This window comes from Hipposideros armiger, unplaced genomic scaffold, assembly GCF_001890085.2.
Source record: "Hipposideros armiger isolate ML-2016 unplaced genomic scaffold, ASM189008v1 scaffold_575, whole genome shotgun sequence".
NCBI classification, from domain to species: Eukaryota; Metazoa; Chordata; class Mammalia; order Chiroptera; family Hipposideridae; genus Hipposideros; species Hipposideros armiger.
In genome coordinates, this window is record NW_017731925.1 from 600654 (window position 1) to 622161 (window position 21508).

The window sequence follows — 21508 nt, forward strand, 5'->3', positions numbered from 1 at the left end:
TCTTGACTGCATTGCTCACCAATATTGTCTGTCTCATATTCCTAAGGACTAATTTGTTTTTGATAAGCTCAGACATGTCATTCTCTCTCTCTAAAGTGTTGTTTTTTAGGAGAAAGGATATATCTAGTTCAAATACAGCCCAAATAACACCATCTCAAATGAGAAGATCACTTGCACAGACCCAACATGTGCACTACTTTACATTTTGGCTGATAGTTTGGCACTTTGGGAAGAAAACTGATCTTGTCAACCACTTCGTAGAATTTATCAAAGTCCTACAGCAGTACTCTGCTAAGTCATCCAGCTTATCTGGATGTGTGAGTTTTCAGATCATAAACTCCTAAAAGGCAGTGTCTACAATTATTTGGCTAACTTTATATCACTTGCAACTCTGGATGCTTAATAAATACTATTTCATGGTGATGATGATGATAAGTTAATACTCCTCAAAGTGTCAACCAACCAGTCAATTTAGTGAAAGTCAAACTGGACATTCGATGTCATAAAAAATCCAGTTGCTTGATTGAATAAATTATTTAAATTGTAGTTGGTTGCTTTTGTTTGTACAGACATAGTTGATTCCATAATTAAAAGAATTAAGAGAATGATGTAACATAGATATGCATTAGTAGTCAATTTTTATCTTATCAATTAGAAACTATAAAAAAGCTGAGTAAAATGGCTGTTGACAATTATAACATAGAATCATACAGGCATGGAATCTCAGGAATTTCCTTTAGGTAGGCTTCCAAGACATGAATTTAGGTCCCTATATCAGGCAGAAAAATGCCCTGTCTCGACATCATTAATGATGGCCTAGTGAAATTAGAACTGAGCACCCCAAGGGGCCGGCCAAGTGGCTCAGTTGGTTAAGAGTTAGCTTAAGAGCGCGAGCTCTCGGGCCGGCCGAGTGGCGCGATGGTTAAGAACTCGCTTGGGATGCCAGAGGGCCCCGGTTCGGATCCCACATATGAGGGCCAGTGACACTGCCCTCTACAGCTAAGATGCTGAACAACAGCTCAACCTGGAGCTGGGCTGCCGTGAGTCACTGGCGACGGCGTAGGCTGCAGTCCCTGTGGCAGTGGGTTGCCATGGGCTACCGTATGTAGCCAGCAGCCAGCGTGAGCGGCCAGCAGCCGCAGTGAGCGGCCGTCCAGGAGCCGGCGACTGATCTGCCTCGCCAGGGAAGAGCCAATGATGGTGCCAACTTGGGCCAGTGAAGCAGTGTCCTCCACAACTAGACTGAAGAACAAAACGACAGCAACTTGTCTGTTCCCCTTCCCCTAACTCCCCAGTACTGTTCCCATCCCCCCAATTACCCAATAAAAATCTTTAAAAAAAAAAAAAAAAAAAGAGCGCGAGCTCTGAACAACAGGGCTGCTGGTTCAATTCCTACATGGGCCAGTGATGCTGAGCCCAAGCTGAGCTGCCACTGAGCTGCCAACAGGTGGCAGGATTACTCAGCTGGCAAGAGAACGTGCTCCTAACAAGACTACCTGTTTGATGGTGGGCTATGCCCACCTGCAACTAAGACTGAACTCGGCACCTTGAACTGAGCTGTCGCCTGAGTGGCTCAGGGGATAGAATGCACGTTCTTAACAACAAGGCTGCCGGTTCGACTCCTGCATGGGATGGTGGCTACGCCCACCTGCAACTAAGATTGAACACAGCACCTTGAGCTTAGAGGACACGAGCTGCCGATGGGCAGCCAGATGGCGACTGGTGCCCTTAGTTGTAGTAGTTCTACAACTAAGATTGAAGAACGACAACTTGGCTGGTCTCCTTCCTTAATTCCCCAACATTGTTCCCCTACCCCAATTCCCCAATTTAAAAACAAACAAACAAACAAACAAAAAACCTGAGTACCCCAAGCAGGAGGCTCCCAAATGCCTTTTTTTTTTTGCTTTATAGAACTCTTCTTCCATGTCTACATTAGGAAAGTAAAGTGAAAAAGTAAATCTATTGAAGACAATAAACAATGAATACTGCCAGCAACAGAATGTCAAGGATCAACGTTTCCGGTCACGATGGTGGAGTAGGTAAACACTATGCTCACCACCTCCCATGACCACATCAAAATTACAACTAAATTATGAAACAACCATCATTGAGAACCACCTAAAGTCTAGCTGAACAGAAGTTCCATAACTAAGGACATATAGAATAAGCCACATTAAGACTGGTAGGAGAGGCAGAGATGTGGAACAGGCTGGTCCCACACCCACAGGTGGCAGTTAAAAATCAGGAGGGATATCGTGTCTGTGGAGGTACCACCTGAGGAGTGAGGGGGTCCCAGTCCCACACTAGACTCACCAGCCAGGGATTCCAGTGCCAGACAGAGAAGTCCCCACAATTTCTGGCTGTGAAAGCTAGAAGAGAGTGTGGCTGAGATGGAGAGCAGCTGGTATCCCAGGCACTCCTCTTAAAAAGCCTGCACATGGACTTATTTATTGATGGACTCACTTGCTCTGAGCTCCAGCATTGGGGCAGCAGCTTGAAAAGCACTAGGGACATATGGGTAGGACCTAAATTGACTGGCTTCAGAATGAGGGTTTGAGGGTCATAAATCAGGGCAGCTCTCTTGGAGGACAGAAACAGGGATAATTGTTCATTTGTTGAGTTTTCCCTCCACCCAGCCAGCAGGTGCAAGAGAGCACCAAATCTCTGCTATCTATTAACCTGTCTGACACTGTTCACCCTGCCCTAGTGATTTCCTGAGACCTCACCCAACTGGCATGTTTGGCTGGAGCTGTTTAAGGAGCTTTCCCACATAAGGGGCCTGACTTGGCTCAAGCTGCATATATTGCTAAAATCTCTCAGTGGTTTACAAGCCACAAACAAGCATCAGCTGGATTCAGCATACACTGTACTTCTTGCTAAGCAGCCATAAGACTGGTACAAGTGGAAACTCATCTCAACTTGCATTGTAACTAGTGTCACGTGGCCCATAGCCTGGCATAAGAAGTGGTCAGACTTAGCCTGGAGCATAGTTTAAAATAAGCAGCTAAAAGCCTGGCACAAGTGGTGGCTGGCATCATATCACATCGTGATGCTCTCCTAAGGGTCCCAAGTTCAGCACTAGAGACCTATGTTCACAGCATAGCCTACACAAAGCACCTCCAAGCCCAACACAATCAGCAACAAACAGCAGATCACTTCATAGCTCCCATTAGAAGGCCCCAAGTTGAACACAAATGGTGGATGAAATTGGTCTGCACCAGAGCTCCTCCTAAGAGGCTACAGAACCAACACAACTGGTGACCAGCTTTGGACCACACCAGAGCACTAACCAACCAGCTCCACAAAGTGACACATCCAAAGTGAAGCCTCAGCTAACACCAGAACTCCGCCAGGTTGACTCTCACTGTGCAGGCTTAGCTCCTGCACAACAGCTTGTCTTCTGTAGTCAAGGACAGCCAGTCAATGTGAAGGTAAATCTGACCCACTAAAGTTCCAACAGCAATCTAGGCTCAAATACAAGAGCGCGGCACACACAATCCATGTAAGGGACATCTCTGGAGCACCTGGCTCAGTTGAACAGGGAAACTGCACCACTGGGCCTCACAGGACACCTATTACATAAGACCACACTGCCAAGATCAGGAGACATAGCAGGTCTACCTGATACATAGAAACAAACACAGGGAGGCAGCCAAAATGAGGAGATAAAGAAACAGGCCCTAAATTAAGGAACAGGACAAAATTACAGAAAATAAAAAAAAGGGACAAGCAATCTACCAGATTCAGAATTCAAAACACTGGGTATTAGGATGCCCAATGAACTTAGGGGAAGACTATATGAACTCAGTGAGAACCTCAACAAAGAGAAAGCATAACAAAAAACCAGTCAGAAATGAAAGCTACAATAACTGAAATGAAGTAAATACATCAGAGGGAATCAATATCAGATTACATAAAGCTGAGGATCTGACCAGCAATCTGGAAGACAAGGTAGCAGAAAACCCCAATTGGACCACAAAAAAAGAAAAAGAAAATTAAATGAGGATAGCGTAAGGGAACTCTGGAAACACATCAAGCATACCAACATTTACATCATAGGGGTACCAGAAGGAGAAGAGAGAGAACATGGAATTGAAGAACTATTTGAAGAAATAATGACAGAAAACTTCCCTTACCTGGCAAAGGAAATAGACATACAAGTCCAGGAAGTGCAGAGAGTTGAACAATATGAATCTAAGGAGGACTGCATCAAGACATATAATTAAAATGTCAAAGGTTAAAGACAGAAAGAATCTTAGAAACGGCAACAGAAAAGCAATTAGTTACCTACAAGGAAGCTCCCATAAGACTGTCAGCTGATTTCTCAACAGAAAGTTATCAGGCCAGAAGGGATTGACACAAAATATTTAAAGTGATGAAAAGTAGGGACCTACAACCAAGACTACTCTACCCAGCAAGGCTATCATTTAGAATTGAAGGAAATATCAAGAGCTTCTCAGACAAAAAAAAAGCTACATGACTTCGTCACCACTAAGCCAGTATTAAAAGAAATGCCCAAGGGACTGCTTTAAGTAGAAAAGAACAAAGCTATGAATAAGAAAACATAGGAAACAAAAATGCTTGTTAACAAGGCAAACCATAAAAGCAGTGCATAACCAACTATAAAGCTAGTACAAGTGTTAAAAGTGGGAAAGTCATGTGTAATTACAACAATAAATTAAGGGATACATACAAACACATGCACACAAAATAAGCAAAAAATAATGTCCAAAACATAAACATGGAGGGAGTGAGTAAAAATTGTACTGATTTTATACTGTGCTTGAACTTAAACTACCATCAACTTAAAATAGCATGCTATAAACACAGGTTGGTATATATGAAGCACATGGTAAACACAAATAAAAAACCTACAAGAAATATACAAGAAGTAAAGAGAAACCAATCCAAACAGAACACTATAGAAAGTCATCAACCTCCAAGAGAAGGAAGCAAGAGAATAATAAAGGAACACAGAAGAACCACAAAAACAACCAGAAAACAATTAATAAAATGGCAATAACTACATTCCTATCAACAATAACTTTAAATACAAATGGACTAAATGCTCCAATAAAAAGACCTAAGGTGGCCAAATGGTTTAAAAAAAACAACAAAACAAGATGTGTATACATGCTGCCTACAAAAGACCCACTTCAGAGCAAAAGGCACACAGAGACTGAAAGCAAAGAGATGGAAAAAGAGATTGTGTACAAATGGAAATGGGAAAACAAAGTGGGATAGCGATACTTATATCAAACAAAATACACTCTGTAAGAAGGGCTATAACATGAGACAAAGAAGGGTATTTTTAATGATAAAGAGATCAATTTCACAAAGGATATAACTCTTCTAAACATGTATGCATCGAATGTGGAAGCACCTAAATATACATAGCAAATATTGACACACAACAAGGGAAACATCAACAGTAATATAGTCAAAGTAGGGGACGTTATCACCCCATTTACATACATGGATAGATCATCCAGGCAGAAAATCAGGAAAGAAACCCTGGCCTTAAATGATATTAGACCAGGTGTATTGATATTTTTAGGACATTTCAACTAAAGCAGCAGAATATACATTCTTTTCAGGTGCACATGAAACATTTTCCCAAAAGAAGTCCAGATGTTAGGCCACAAAACAAGTCTCAACAAATTTACAAAGACTGAAATCATATCAAACATCTTATTTAATCACAATGATATGAAACTAGAAATCAATTACAAGAAGAAAACTGAAAAACACACAAATGCGTGGAGGCTAAATGCATGCTATTAAGCAGTGAATGGACCAACAACAAAATCAAAAGCTATCCTGAGACAAATGAAAATGAAAACACAACGACCCAAGTCTATGGGACACAGGGAAAGCAGTCCAAGAGGGAAATTCATAGGAATACAGGCTTGCCTCTAGAAACAAGAAAAATTTCAAATAAAAAATCTAACCTTATACCTAAAGAAACTAGAAAAAGAACAGCAAACAAAGCCCAAAGTGAGTTTAAAAAAAGGAAATAATAAAGATCAGAGTACAAATAAATGATATAGAGTCTAAAAGAACAATACAAAATATCAATGAAACCAAGAGCTGGTTTGTTGAAAAGAAAAACAAAATTTATACTTTTAACCAGATTCATTAAAAAAAAGAGAGAGAGAAGAGCCAAATAAATAAAATCAGAAATAAAAGAGGAGAAGTGACAATGGACACCACAGAAATACAAAGGGTTATACAAAAATATTACAAACAATTATACAACAACAAATTGGACAATCTGGAAGAAATGGATAAATTCTTAGAAACATACAATCTTCCAAGACTGAATTAAGAAGAAGCAGAAAATCTGAACAGACCAATTACTATTAATGGAAATTAATTAGCAATCAAAAACTCCCAACAAACAAAAGTCCTGGACCAGATGGCTTCACATGTGAATTTTATAATTATTCAAAGAAGAATTAACACCTATCCTTCTCAAACTATTCCAAAAAAATTCAACAAGAGGGAAGACTCCCTAGCTCATTTTATGAGACCACCATTACCTTTATTCCAAAACCAAAGCAAGACATTACAAAAAAAAGTAAATTATAGGCCAATATTCCTGATGAACATAGAAGCAAAAATCTTCAACAAAATATTACAAACTGAATTCAGCAATACAGCAAAAGGATCATGCACAATGATCAAGTGGGATTTATTCATGGTATGCAAGTTTGATTGAATATTCACAAATCAATTAACATGATACACCACATAAGCAAAAAGAAAGATAAAAATCATAGGATCATATCAATAGAATCAGAAAAGGCATCTTTGATAAAGATTTGATGAAATCTAGCATTCATTTATGATAAAAATAGAGGGCACATACCTCAACATAGTAAAGACTATATATTGCAACCCCACAGCTAACATCATACTCACAAGGGAGAATATAAAAGCATTTTCCTTAAGATCAGGAACAAGACAAGGATATCCACTTGCACTAATTTTACTTAACGTATTGATAGTATTGGAAGTCCTAGCCACAGCAGTCAGACAAGAAAAAGAAATACAATTATCCAAATTGGAAACAAAGAAGTAAAACTGTCATTATTTGCAGATGACAAAATATTAATACTATATAGACAGAACCCTAAAGATTCCACCAAAATCTATTAGAACTGATAACTGAATTCAGTAAAGTGGCAAGATACAAAGTTAATATTCAGAAATTGGTTGCATTTGTATACACTAATAACAAATTATCAGAAAGAGAAATTAAGAAAACAATCCCATTTACAATTGCATCAAAAAATAAAATACCTAGGAGTAAATTTAACCAAGGAAGTAAAAGTCCTATACTCAGAAAAACATAAGACACTGAAGAAAGAAATTGAAGATACAAATAAATGGAAACATACCATGATCACGAATAGGAAGAATTAACATTGTTAAAATGTCCATACTTCCCAAAGCAATCTATAGATTCAATGTAATCCCTTTTGAAATAACAATGGCATTTTTCACAAAACTAGAACAAATCATCTTAAAATTTATATTGAACAATGAACAACCCTGAATAGCCACAGTAATCTGGAAAACAAAGAACAAAATTGGAGGTATTACACTACCTGATATCAAACTATACTACAAGGATATAGCAATCGAAGCAGCATGGTATTGGCATAAAAACAGACACATAAGTCAAAGGGACAGAATAAAGAACCCAGAGGTAAACCCATGACTATATGGTTATTTAATCTATGACAAAGGAGGGAAGAACATACAATGGGTTAAAGAGTCTCTTCAATAAATGGTGCTGGAAAACTGGACAGATACAAGCAGAGGAATGAAACTGGATCATTTTCTTACACCATACATGGGAATAACCTCAAAATGAATTAAAGACAAATGTAGGACCTGAAACTATAAAACTCCTAGAAGAAAATATAGGGAGTAAATTTGCAGACATTACCCTGAGCAATATTTTTACTGATACATCCCCACAGGCAAGGGAAGTAAAAGAAAAAATTAACATATGGGACTACATCAAACTTAAAAGTTTTCTCACAACAAAGGAAACCATCAATATAACCAAAAGGAAGCCTATTGAATGGGAGAAGATATTTGTCAATGATATATCTGATAAGCGGTTAACATCAAAAATTTATAAAACAGTCATGCAACTCAACATCAAAAAACAAACAACCCAATTAAAAAATGGGCAGAGGAGATGAAGAGACATTTCTCTAAAGAGGATATACAGATGGCCAACAGGCATATGAAAAAATGTTCAACCTCACTTATCATTAGAGACATGCAAATAAAAACCACAATGAGATACCACTTTACCCCAGTCAGAATGGCTATCATCAATAAATCAACAAACAACAAATGCTGGTGAGGTTGTGGGAAAAAGGGAACCCTGGTGCACTGTTGGTTGGACTGCAGATTGGTGCAGCCACTATGGAAATCAGTATGGAGGTATCTAAAAAAACTGGAAGTGGAACTACCTTATGGCCTGGCAATTCCACTCTTAGGTATTTATCCAGAAAAACCCAAGGCACTAATTCAAAAAAATATATGCACCCCTATGTTCATTGCGGCGCTATTCACAATAGCCAAGACTTGAAAACTATCAAAATACCCAACAGTAGACAACTAGATTAAGAAACTATGGTACATTTACATAATGGAGTATTACTCAGCTATAAAGAAAAAGGAAATCGGGCCGGCCGACTGGTGCGATGGTTAAGAACTGGTGTGGGACACCAGAGGGCCCCGGTTCGGATCCCACATGAGGTCCACCGACACTGTCTTCCACAGCTAAGATGCTGAACAACAGCTCAACCTGGAGCTGAGCTGCTATGAGTCGCCAGCGATGGCATAGGCTGCAGCCCCTGTGGCAGTGGGTTGCCATGGGCTACCGTATGTAGCCAGCAGCCAGTGTGAGCGGCCCGCAGCCGCAGTGAGCGGCCGTCCAGAAGCCGGCGACTGATCTGCCTCACCCGGGAAGAGTGCAATCATGGTGCCAACTTGGGCCAGTGAAGCAACGTCCTCCACAACTAGACTGAAGAACAAAAGGACAGTAACTTGTCTGTTCCCCTTCACCCAATTCCCCAGAGCTGTTCCCATCACCCAATTCCCCAATAAAAATCTTTTAAAAAAAAAGGAGGAAATCGTTCCATTTGTAACGATATGGGTGGACCTAGAGAACATTATGCTGAGTGAAATAAGTCAGTCAGAGAAAGATAAATACCATATGATCCTACTTATATGTGGAATCTAAAGAACTGAATAAATGAGAAATGTAAACAGAAAGTCTCAGAAACACAGAGGAAAAACTGATGTTTGCTAGTTGGGAGAGGGTGGGGATGAAGGAGAAGGGGAAGGGACGAGACAATATAAACTGGTAACTGCAATATAGCCTCAGGGGTAGAAAAGACAGTCTGAAAAATATAATCAATGTTGTAAATATTTTTTAGGGGGCCAGACGGACTCATGTCTTGTTAGGGAGACCACTTCATAGATGGTGTAGAGGCCTGACCACCACACTGTATATCTGAAGCTGATGTTGAATAATTCTGTATGTCAACTATAATTATATATACATATAGTCACAGGATGTGGAGTAGAGGATGGAGGCAATGGAGTTATAATAGATAAGTATGATATCAGAGGTGGGAGGGAAGTGGATGGGGGGAGGGGAGTTGTCATTTTGTGAGGGGTCTAAAGGATGACTATTGCATTGTTTTGTGCATCTGAAACTAATAACAATAAAAGAAAAAAACCACAATGGAATGTCACCTCGCACCTGTCAGAATGGTTATCATCAGCAAATCAATAAACAAGTTTTTTGGCAAGGGTGTGGAGAGAAAGGAATCCCCATGCACTGTTGGTAGAATTGCAAATTGGTGCAGCCACTATGGAAAATAGTATGGTGGATCTTCAAAACTTAAAAAATAGAACTACAGTATGACCCAGAAATCCCACTTCTGGTTATCTGCCTAAAGAAATTGAAAACACTAATTCAAAAATATATATGCACCCTTATATTCATTGCAGAATTATTTATAATAGCCAAGATATGGAAGCAACCTAAATGGCTATCAATAGATTGATGCATGAAGATGTGGCACATATATACAATAGAATATTACTCAGCCATACAAATGAATGAAATCTTACTATTCGCAACATTTTGGATGGACCAAGAGGGTGTTATGCTAAGTGAAATAAATGAAACAGAGAAAGACAAATACTTATTTGTGAAATCTAAAAACCAAAATAAATGAACAAGCAAATCGCACTAGATACAGAGAACAATTTTTTGTTGCTAGACATGAGGAGGGTTGGGGGGATGGATGAAAAAGGGATTAAGAAGTACAAATTGTCAGTTATAAAAATAGTCATGGGGGTATAAAGTACAGCACAGGGAATGTAATCAATAATATTGTAATAACTATGTATGATGGTAGATGGCTACTAGACATATCAGGTCATCACTTTGTAAGTTACATAATTATCTAATCACTATGTGGTACACCTGAAACTAATATAAAATTATATGTTGCCTGTAACTGAAATATCAATAAAAAAAACACCAGTCATCAGAATTATTTTTATAATTGTTTTAGTGTACATATATATATATATATATATATATATGATTTCCTTGAAAAAAAAGTTGGAAGACTTACTAATGGATTTAATGACTTAAAAATTATCACCAAAAATGAAATGATAATCATGTGATGTGATCAAAGTGTTAGCTAATACAATGATGGTAATCATTCTGCACTATATAAATATATCAAATCAAAACATTTTATACCTAAAACTTACAAGGTTATTTTTCAATTATATGTCAAAGCTGGAAAAAATAATGATAGGGCAGTGTAGTGTTTATTGAAGTATAGACACATAGATCAATGGAATAGAGGAGATTCATAAATAGATTCACTCATATATAGTGAATTAATTTTTCACAAATTTGCCAAGGTAACTTATGAAGAAAGGATAATCTTTTGAGCAAATTGTAATGAAAAAATTAGACATGTGCAAAAAAGAAAAATTGAACCTCAACCTCACATCACACCATTTATAAAAATTAATAGAAAATGTATCACAGACCCAAATATAGGAATACAAATTATAAACCTTTTAGAAGGAAACAGGAGATAATCTTAGCAACCTTGCATTTGACAAAGATTTCTTCAATAAACTAAAACAGAATAAATTAATAAAGAAAATAGTCAATAAATTAGAGTTTATCAGAGTATAAACTTCTGTTCTTAAAAATAAAAAAGCAATGATACAAGTATGTAAGGGTGAGCATAGACTGGGAGAAAATATTTGCAAAAGATAGTTTTTAAAAAAAACACCTTTAAAACTTAATCATGATGCAATCCACTGAATTAAAAATAGGCAAAATATTTAAAAAGTTAACAAAAGAAGAAATTCAGATAGCAAATAAAAACACTTTAAATTATTCTCAATATCATTAGCTGTGAAGCAACTCCCTCTATATACCTAAAACTAATAAAAAAACAAAGAAGGAACAAAAAATCTAATAAAAAATGCCATTGGGATTTTGATGAGGATTGCCTTAAATCTGTATATTGCTTTGGGTAATATGGCCATTTTAACTATGTTGATTCTTCCAATCCATGAACATGGAATGTCTTCACATTTCTTTGTGTCTTCAATTTCTTTTAAAAATGTCTTATAGTTTTCTGTGTATAGGTCCTCCACATCCTTTGTTAAGTTTATTCCTAGGTAATTTATTCTTTTTGTTGCAATTGCAAAAGGAATTTTGTTTGTTTGTTTGCTTTTCTGATATTTCATTGTTAGTATACAGAATACAATGGATTTTTCTATGTTGATTTTGTAGCCAGCAACTTTGCTGTATGTGTTTATTGTTTCTAATAGCTTTTTTGGTGGAGTCTCTAGTGTTTTTTATATAAAGCATCATGTCATCTGTAAAAAGTGACAATTTAATTTTTTGTTTCCCAATTCCAATGCCTTTTATTTATTTCTCTTGCCTGATTGCTCTGGCTAAGACTTCCAATACTATGTTGAATAGCAGTGGTGATAGGGGAAAACCCTGTCTTGTTCCTGGACATAAGGCGAAGGGCTCCAGTTTTTCACTGCTAATTATGATACTAGCTGAGGGTTTGTTATATATGGCCTTTATTATGTTAAGTTATTTGCCTTCTATACTCATTTTGTTAAGTGTTTTAATCATATATGGCTGTTGTATCTTGGATAGTAGAAGAAGGTAAAGGGGGTCAAATATATGGTGATGGAAGGAGAACTGACTCTGGGTAGTAAACACACAGTGTGATATATAGGTGATGTATTACAGAATTGTACACTTGAAACCTATATAATTTTGCTAACCATTGTCACCCCAATAAATTTTAATTTAAAAAAGCATGCATAAAAAAACATAATGAGTTATCATTACATATCCACTAGAAAGGCTAAAATTTAAAAGACTGAAAATACCAAGCATTGGTAAAGGTGCAGAAATCAAATACATTGCTCACGGAAATGCAAAATTATAAAACCACTTTGAAACAGTTAGCAATTTCTTATAATGTTAAAAGTACACTTGCCATATGAATCAGCCTTTCTACAACTAGGTATTCACCCAACAGAATGAAAGCATATATCCACCCAAAGATTTGTACATGAATGTTCATACCAGCTTTATTTGTAATAATCACAAACTGGCAACAACTCAAATGTCTCATTGATATAAGTGAATAAACATATTTTAGTGTATCTGTATAATGCAATGATACTCAGCAATAACAATAAATTATCAATGCAGGTGACAATGTAGCATAATTAGTTTAAGGTTAATCTGAGTGAAAAAAAAGCCAGAAAATAAAGAGTACATACTGTAGAACCCCAATTATATATAAAACTTGATAAAATGCAAACTGATCTATAGTGACAGGATGCAGATCAGTGGTTGCTTGAAGTATGGTGGTTAGGTTGGCAGGAAGGGAGAGGTTACACAAATGAGCACCAGAGAACTGGTGGGGGAAAAGGATGTGTTCATTATCTTGATTTTGGTGGTGGTATAAAATAAAACAAATTTTACAGTTTAAATATTTGGGACAGCAATATTTTTTAGTCATCTGAGTATATGTGGTAATTGATGTCATGGGGAGGGTTATAGAATTAGAAGCCATAGGGGTCTAAGAACAACCTTGATTAACTACAACATATAAAAGCTGGGTACAGAAAGATGAGTTTGCAAAGGAGTAAAGAAATGGCTAAGGAGGCACAAAAATAAAATAGGTAAGTATTGTATAGTTGAACCTAAGGGAAAACAGTTTCAAGAAGGGTTTAGTAAATGTTGCTGCTAAGAGGTCAAATAAAATGGGAAAAGTAAAGTCTATTTAATTTAGAGAGACTGTTGACCTTAGACACATCTATTTTTAAGAAGGAATGGGACAGAAAGTTAAATTGTAGTGGGTCAGTGGGAGATAAAGAAATATACTAAATAAAAGAACCTGTTATAGGTTTGAAGCTGATAAAAACAGAAAACAAAGATATAGATAGAAGTGGCTAGATGGAGAAGAGGAGTTATGGAAGGCTATTTTTAAAATTAAATAAAAATACTATAACATTTATAACAGTGTTGTGCTTGAGGTGGTTCATTAGAGTCGATTGTTAAGTTTTCAAGCCATTGTTAAATACAGCCATTAAAAAATAAAGTTATATAAACTCATAATAGAGTAAATTATATTAAAACCAAAGAAATAAAAACTCAAAACTCATCACTTCTTAATTAACTATATTTATAATTATGTATACATTTGAGGTTATTTATATTGATTGTATCTGTATGGTGGGAATATTATACATAATGGTTTACTTCTGCACTTCACTTCTCAACTCTTAAGTTCAGTGACATCATCTTGGTAGTTTGAAATTGGCCAAGGAGGAAGTATAATATTTACACCACAGAAATTGATAAATACTACAAATAAGGGAATGATTTATTCATTTTTTGTTGTTGATTGTCCAGAAAGAACATAATAGAGAAAATCTTAATGCTGATTAAACTTAAAAATTGTGTGTGTGATCGTTATATGGTGAAAAGGACAAAAAAAATTTGAGGAAATATTATGCCAGTATTCAAAAACTACTATGCTATTCAGCAAAAAGTCACATACCTGACAAATATGCTACATTGTGACATATTTATCATTTTTCATTTCTTAACATTTATCGTATTCATTAGTGTAAACAAAAATGTCAGTTAACAATCATGTCGGGACTACTGTCATCTCTCAATTACAACCACAAGTTGGATAAATACAAGTTTAATAAAAACTGATCACATTCAGTGAGAATCAATCAATTATATGAAATAGTATATTGTATTATTTGTAGTTTGTGTGCTATACATACTCTTTTTTAAGATTTTATTGGGGAATTGGGAAATGGAAACAGACAAGTTGCTGTATTTTTGTTCTTCAGTCTAGTTTGGAGGACGTCGCTTCACTGGCCCATGTTGGTATTATCATTGCAATCTTCCCAGGTCAGGCAGATCGGTTGCTGGTCACTGGATGGCCGCTCACAGCGGCTCTTGGAAGCTCACACTGGCTGCCGACCACTCACGGTAGCTTACGGGAGTCCACTGCAGCAGGGGCTGCAGCCTACGTCGCGCGAGACTCATGGCAGCCCAGCTCCAGGTTGAGCTGTTGTTCTCTATCTTAGCTGCAGAGTGCGCAGCGTCACATGCCCACATGTGAGATCCGAACCGGGGCCCTGCTGCTCAGAGCTGGCGTCCCAAGCCAACTCTTAACCAATGCGCCACTCTGCCGGCCCTCAGGGAGATTTATTAACGTGAATAAATTTACAGAACTAGTTAGAGGAGCTAGCCTTTTTTTTTTTAATTACACCTGACATTCGATACCATTTCATATTAGTTTCAAGCATACAATGAAGTGGCCAAACATTTTTAATTTATGAAATGATCCCCCAACAATTCCAGCACCCACCTGGCACTATACATAGTTTTACAATATTATTGACTATATTCCCCATACTGAACTTTATATTCCCGTGACTCTTCTGTAACTACTTTGCATTTGAACAAAGTTATGCCTGATACCAGTTGTAAAGTTGCTTAGTGCACCTAACCATCATACACCACTGCCTCTCTCCAATGTAATCTTTTTTCCAGCTTTATTGAGGTCTAATTAAAAAAATTAAAATGTGTACACTTATATTTAAAGTGTATCTGTTGAAGTTTTAACGTACAAATACATTGTGAAATAAACACACAATAAGCTAATTAACATATCTATCACTTCACATAGTTACCATTTTCTTTTATTTTTGTTATTTTGTGGTGACAACGCAGGAGCTACTCTCAGCAAATTTCAAGTAGAAAATAGAGTATCGTTAACTATAATCACATAGCTGTACACTAGGCTTCCAGAACTTATTTATTCTCCATAACAAAAACTTTGTACCCTTTCCAATGTCTATTTCCCCTTTCACCCAACCCTGGGCAACTGACATTCTACTCTATTTCTATGTGTTTCACTATTTTAGATTCCACATTTAAGTGAGATCATGCATTGTGTATGTGTATATATTATGTGTGTACACATACATACACACATAATATGTGTGAGATACATATATCTCTCATTTTCTTTACCTATTCATCCATCAATGGACACTTAGATTGTTTCCATATTGTGGCTATTGTGAATAATGCATCAATGAATATGGGAGAGCAGCTATCTCTTTGACATACTGATTTCATTTCTTTTGAATATATACTCAGAAATAAAATTACTGGATCATAATGTAGTTTTATTGTTTTGGGGACTCTCCATTCTGTTTTCAATTATGGCGGTACCAATTTACAACCCCACCAACATTGTATACATATACCCTTTTTTCCATATACTTGCCAACACTTGTTATTGTTTAACTGTTTCATAAAAGCCATCCTAGCAGGTGATATTGCACAGTAGCTTTGATTTGTATTTCCTTGATGAGTAGTGATGTCAAGCACCTTTTCATATATCTGTTGGCCATTTGTAAGTCTTCTTTGGAGAAATGTCTATTTGGGTCTTTTGCTCAATTTTTTTAAAAAAACAGGGTTTGTTTTGTTTTGTTTTGCTACTGATTTATGAATTCCTTATATATTTTGGATATTAATCCCTTATGTGATATAGGGTGTAAAAACATTTTCTCCCATTCTGTAGTTTGCCTTTTCACTCTGTTGATAGTTTTCATTGTTGGATAAGCTTTTTAGTTATGTGTAATTCCACTTTACTCTCGCTGCTGTCACAGCTCTCTCTTTTTTGAATTTTGACAATTTTATTATAGTGTGTCTGGGTGTAGTTTTCTATAGATTTATCTGCTTTGTAGACTGAAGAGTTTCGTGAATCTGGATGTCTATTTTCCTCCCAAGTTTTGGAAAATTTTCAACCATTATTTCTTTAAACAAGCTTTCTGCTTTGGTTTGTTTTTTTCCTCTCTTTTCCTGCTGGGACTCCCATATTGCATATATATATATATATATATATATATATATATATATATATATATATGCTTTTGATTGTTTCCCATAAATCCCATAGGATTTTTTTCATTCTTTTCCCTTTTTGTTCTTCTGACTATTTAATTTCAAATGGCTTGTCTTTCAAAGCTTAGTAATTTAGGTTTTACTTTCGTAAAAACATGTTGACAAATCTTAAAATGTTATACTTGCATTTTGAAAATTATAATATAAATATAAAACACAAAACTTCCAATGTTAAACACTGATCTTTTACGGTTGACTTGGACATAGATATAGAGTATATCATATTTCATGAAAAGGATCTTTTAAAGTTTTGTCAGTGCTTATAGTATATACTATTATGCGTCATAAAAATTTTCATGAAATCTAAAAGGCTGGTATTAAAAGTAGTTTTTTTTTTTAATATTCTAAACCAGGCCAGTTTGTATTAGCTTTCAGATTTTCAGGACATGAAATATATGTTTTAACACATTTAGGATAAGTTTGTTTACAGTAATAACTGAAATACCTTCAACTTTCAGGCATTAAAAGAAAATGCCCAAAGGAAACATTAAAAAGTATTTTGGGACAATTTACTTCTTAGTAAAAATAACACATTATGTAGATAAATTTCCAATTAAATTGTTAAAAACATTAAATAACTGTACTCTATAATTTTCAGATAATATATCCACGTGGTATAAAAAAATAAAAGAGAATATATAGAAACAAAAAATTTCAAACTATTCCAAACCCTAAGATAATAATAAATTTATACACAAAGAAATTATCTCTGTTGCTTGAAATATATGCTTTATTTTAAATCTTAAATTCACTTTAAATGCTTGAGATACAATCTAATACCTAATAAAACTCTAGTTAATTATTTGATGATATTTATAAGGTGATACTTCTCTGAGTGGATAGGTTTCATATAACAGTTTTCAATTAAGTCTGAAAAATAATTAATACTTTTTTTTTTAAAGATTTTTATTGGGGAATTGGGGGGATGGGAACAGTGCTGGGGAATTGGGGGAAGGGGAACAGACAAGTTGCTGTCGTTTTGTTCTTCAGTCTAGTTGTGGAGGACGTTGCTTCACTGGCCCAAGTTGGCACCATCATTGCGCTCTTCCCAGGTGAGGCAGATCAGTCGCCGGCTTCTGGACGGCTGCTCACTGCAGCTGCTGGCCGCTCACGCTGGCTGCTGGCTACAGACGGTAGCCCATGGCAACCCACTGCCACAGGGGCTGCAGCCCACGTCGTCCCCGGCGACCCACGGCAGCCCAGCTCCAGGTTGAGCTGTTGTTCAGCATCTGAGCTGTGGAGGGCAGTGTCACTGGCCCTCATATGTGGGATCCGAACCGGGGCCCTCTGGCATCCCAAGCGAGTTCTTAACCATCACGCCACTCGGCCGGCCCAATAATTAATACTTTTAATCGCAATTAATATTTGGCTGATTAATGGATTAACATTTATTCAGTAATTTAGATGGCATACGTTTCAATAAAGGGAGAAATCACCTGATACATTCCCAATGTGCAATTCTGCCCATTAATAATACTCAGGCAAAAATTTGATAGATATTCCACTCAGTTGGATTACCTATTTCCACGTATGTGATTTGATCAGCAACAACAAAAACTAGGCACACAATGTCAAGCTTTCTTTTCTTTCTTTTTTTTATAAGAGCAACTCAATGATTTTGGGGTTGATTAGTATAATATAGAGAACATGGGGGAGAGTACAAGATGGCACTTAACAACAATACCTGTATTCATTTCATTGTATTTATAGCTAAGGATATTATTAGTTTTTGATATTCACTTTTCTTTAGAACATAAATCAAAGCCATTAACTTAAACCTGTACATAATGAAGTGTATATACACAACCTTATGTAAAATAATTTTCATAAGTAACGTTACATTTTAAAATATTGGAACCTGAATGTCTGTGCTGATTTGTTTTCTGATTTCATGGAAAAAGAAGAGAACAATATTTAACTAGGGATGATTACACTGATAAAGCTCTTAAAGTGAAAAATGTCTTCCTCTTCTTTGAGCTTAACACAGGCTGCACTGTGTCCTGAGAAGATTCATTATGAGAAAAATATTAATCATAGCTTTAAGACCTTGCTTTCAAAGGAACTAATGAGAAAGCAGATTAGAAGGTGAGACTTCATGTTTGTTTTTCAAATAAGTGGTCTTAATTTCTCTTCTTATACAAAAAGTTTAAATGAGTTTATCAAAAAATATATCTAACACTTTAATTTTTGCAGCTTTCAGGTAGAGTCCAGCACCTCATTTATACAAAGTCTGTGAGAAGAGATCAGTTGAGATCATGTAATCTTAAATTGTGAAGTCATCCATTCGAATCCTTGGAATAATCCCAAGCACAACATGCCTGGATATGTCACTGGTGATCTTTAAATAGAAGTTAATTCCAAAAACTGGAACATTTATACTACAGATGTGCCTTCTTTAACATCTTATTTATTAGCAGTACTCAGCAATCCAGCTTTCCTTAGGTCATCTTGGGGTAACATTTTATAGAATTCTTCTCTAATTACAAAAATCAATTTTCTGTCTGTACTGTCCACAGTACAAACTCCATTAGTATAGTGAGTTTTCCAGGAAGAACAAAGAGATTCTTGGCCCCTGGTATCCCACATTAGGAAATATGTACAATTAATCACTCTCTTTTCTACATTACTCCCTATTATAGAAGATGTATGCATAACGTCATTCATAGAAAATTGGTAAAGTATCCCCTGCATTATACAGCCCAACAATAACTTTGTGCTCCTGGTGATTGAACAGTCTCCATATTCTGGTGAAGAGAATTTTCATTCTAGGGAAACTGATCTCCTTCTACCCACCTGTATCATATTTCCCCAGCTCAGGCTGAAGGCGAGGGGTAAGATATGCCAGAGCCTCTGCTGTTGCTGTTCCCGTGCTGACCACTGGCCACTTTCCTAGGAGCCAGAGGTAGGCCAAAAGCCCAGGCAGCTCTGCTGCATGTAACGCACCATGGCTGTCTCCAAGAGCCTCACCTGGCTTATGAATATGATCACCATGTTGTCTGAATGGAGCCTCAGAGACCACCATCCTTCCCCAGCTCAAATGACTTATCTTTAAATTCAATGATTCTTTTTCCTAAATGACCAAGTCTGCTGTTAACGTTCTCTATAATTTATTTATTTACTTATTTATTTCATCCACTGTATTCTTCAGCTCCAGAATTTATGTTTGGTTCTTTTTTTTTCTTTTAATTATTTTTTATTATGAAATATACATTTTTTAGAATTAGTTTCAGCTGTAATTTTTTTCTTTTAATTATTTTTTAATATGTTTGGTTCTTTTTATGATTTCTATCTCATTGTTTAAATTCTTGTTTTGTTCATGTGTTGTTTTCTTGACATCATTATCTATATTTATTCTCTTCTAGCTCACTAAGCTTCTTTAAAACAATTATTTTGAATTCTTTATCAGGCAATTAGTAGATTGCATTTATTTAGGGTTGGTTATTGGAAATATATTGTATTCCTTTGGTGGCATGTTTCCTTAATTTTTCCTGTTCCTTGTAGTTTTGCATTGGTATTTGCATATTTGAAGGCCTTTAGAGACAAACTTCCATGGGGAAAGACATTCACCTACAGGTAAGCACAAGGGTGCTACCTGAGTGGGTGTATGGCATAGAGAGCAGTGCTGGGTACAGGGACACATGGGATGCCAGTTCCAGTTGCACATGGAGATTGGGGGTGGGGGGTCAGCAGCAGGGTTGAAGTGTGTGTGCACAGGCAACATCAATATCAAAACAGGGCTGTTGGTGCATGCTGAGTGGCAATACCAGGGCACAGGTTTGCCCACAATGGCACTATAGGGGGAAGGGGAAGGTAGGGGTGTGAGTGTGATGGCATCAGCCCTTGAAAAGGGGGTCATAATGGCATTCCCTGCTCTGGGGGAAAGAAGGAGCAGCTCTGGGGGAGGGGAGTACAGTGGCATGAATTCTGGGCAGGTCCTTCACCATCAATGCTAGGGTCAGCACTGGCAAAATCTATGGAGAATCCTCAGCAGCAAAGGCTGGGAGTTTCTATAGTGGCCACATGAGCAGTTTGGGTCCTCGGTAGTGAAAACTGCTGTTGTCCTTTTGCCCCATGGGGGGAAGTCACAGCCAAGTGGATCTCTCTTGCCGCCAAGCTGTGTTGACCCGGGGGAGAGGTGACGCAAGGAAAATGCTTTCTACACCTTTCTATGCTGTCATCTTGCTTTTTGTACTTGACATTGTTACTGCAGTTTCTTAATCATACTCTAGAAGTCTCCCAGCCAGCACTATTTTCATCCACGGGTAGTTGTTTTTGTTGAGGTATGAGGGCTGGGACTTCCTAGTCTGTCATCTTGCCTACATTCACTATAGTCTAATCTTATGTTGTTAACATTTCCTAACGCTAAGCCTGGTGTCACTGACAGAATATTAAATTTTATGAAGAAAGATATCCTTATCACTAAGTATACAATTTAAGGGTTTAATTTGAACATAATAACTCCTAGTGAGATCAAAACTTTTAATTCGAAGAACAAAATTTGCCTGCTGGATGTTAGTTTGGATCAGAACTAATGTGAAATTACTTAGACTTAGGTCAAAAATCAAAATTCAGAATGAAACCATGCACAGTAAACAACAAGTATCTATTCTCAGGATTATTCAGATATGTTACAGTGCAATGATCAGAAATGACTGTCCTTTCTTTACATAACTGTATTTTATATAATTGTGAAAATTCTACACAACTAATTTACACATTTAGAAATCAATGTAGATATTTTTTAGGACAATTTGGCCATTTCTATAAAAATTTATAATGCATGTATTGTTCGACTCAAAAGGAATTTGTCATACAAAATCTCATAAGCAGGCAAATAAATAGAATTTTCAATAGCATTGTGTTAATAAGAAAAAGTTGTTGACAATATAAATA

The 21508-nt window shown here is 36.6% G+C and overlaps 1 pseudogene; it reads right to left on the bottom strand.

The window, feature by feature from the left end:
- Positions 1 to 18868: 18868 nt before the first annotated feature.
- On the bottom strand, positions 18869 to 19379 carry LOC109371504 (ADP-ribosylation factor-like protein 5A pseudogene; annotated as a pseudogene).
- Between the last annotated feature and the right edge of the window lie 2129 nt (positions 19380 to 21508).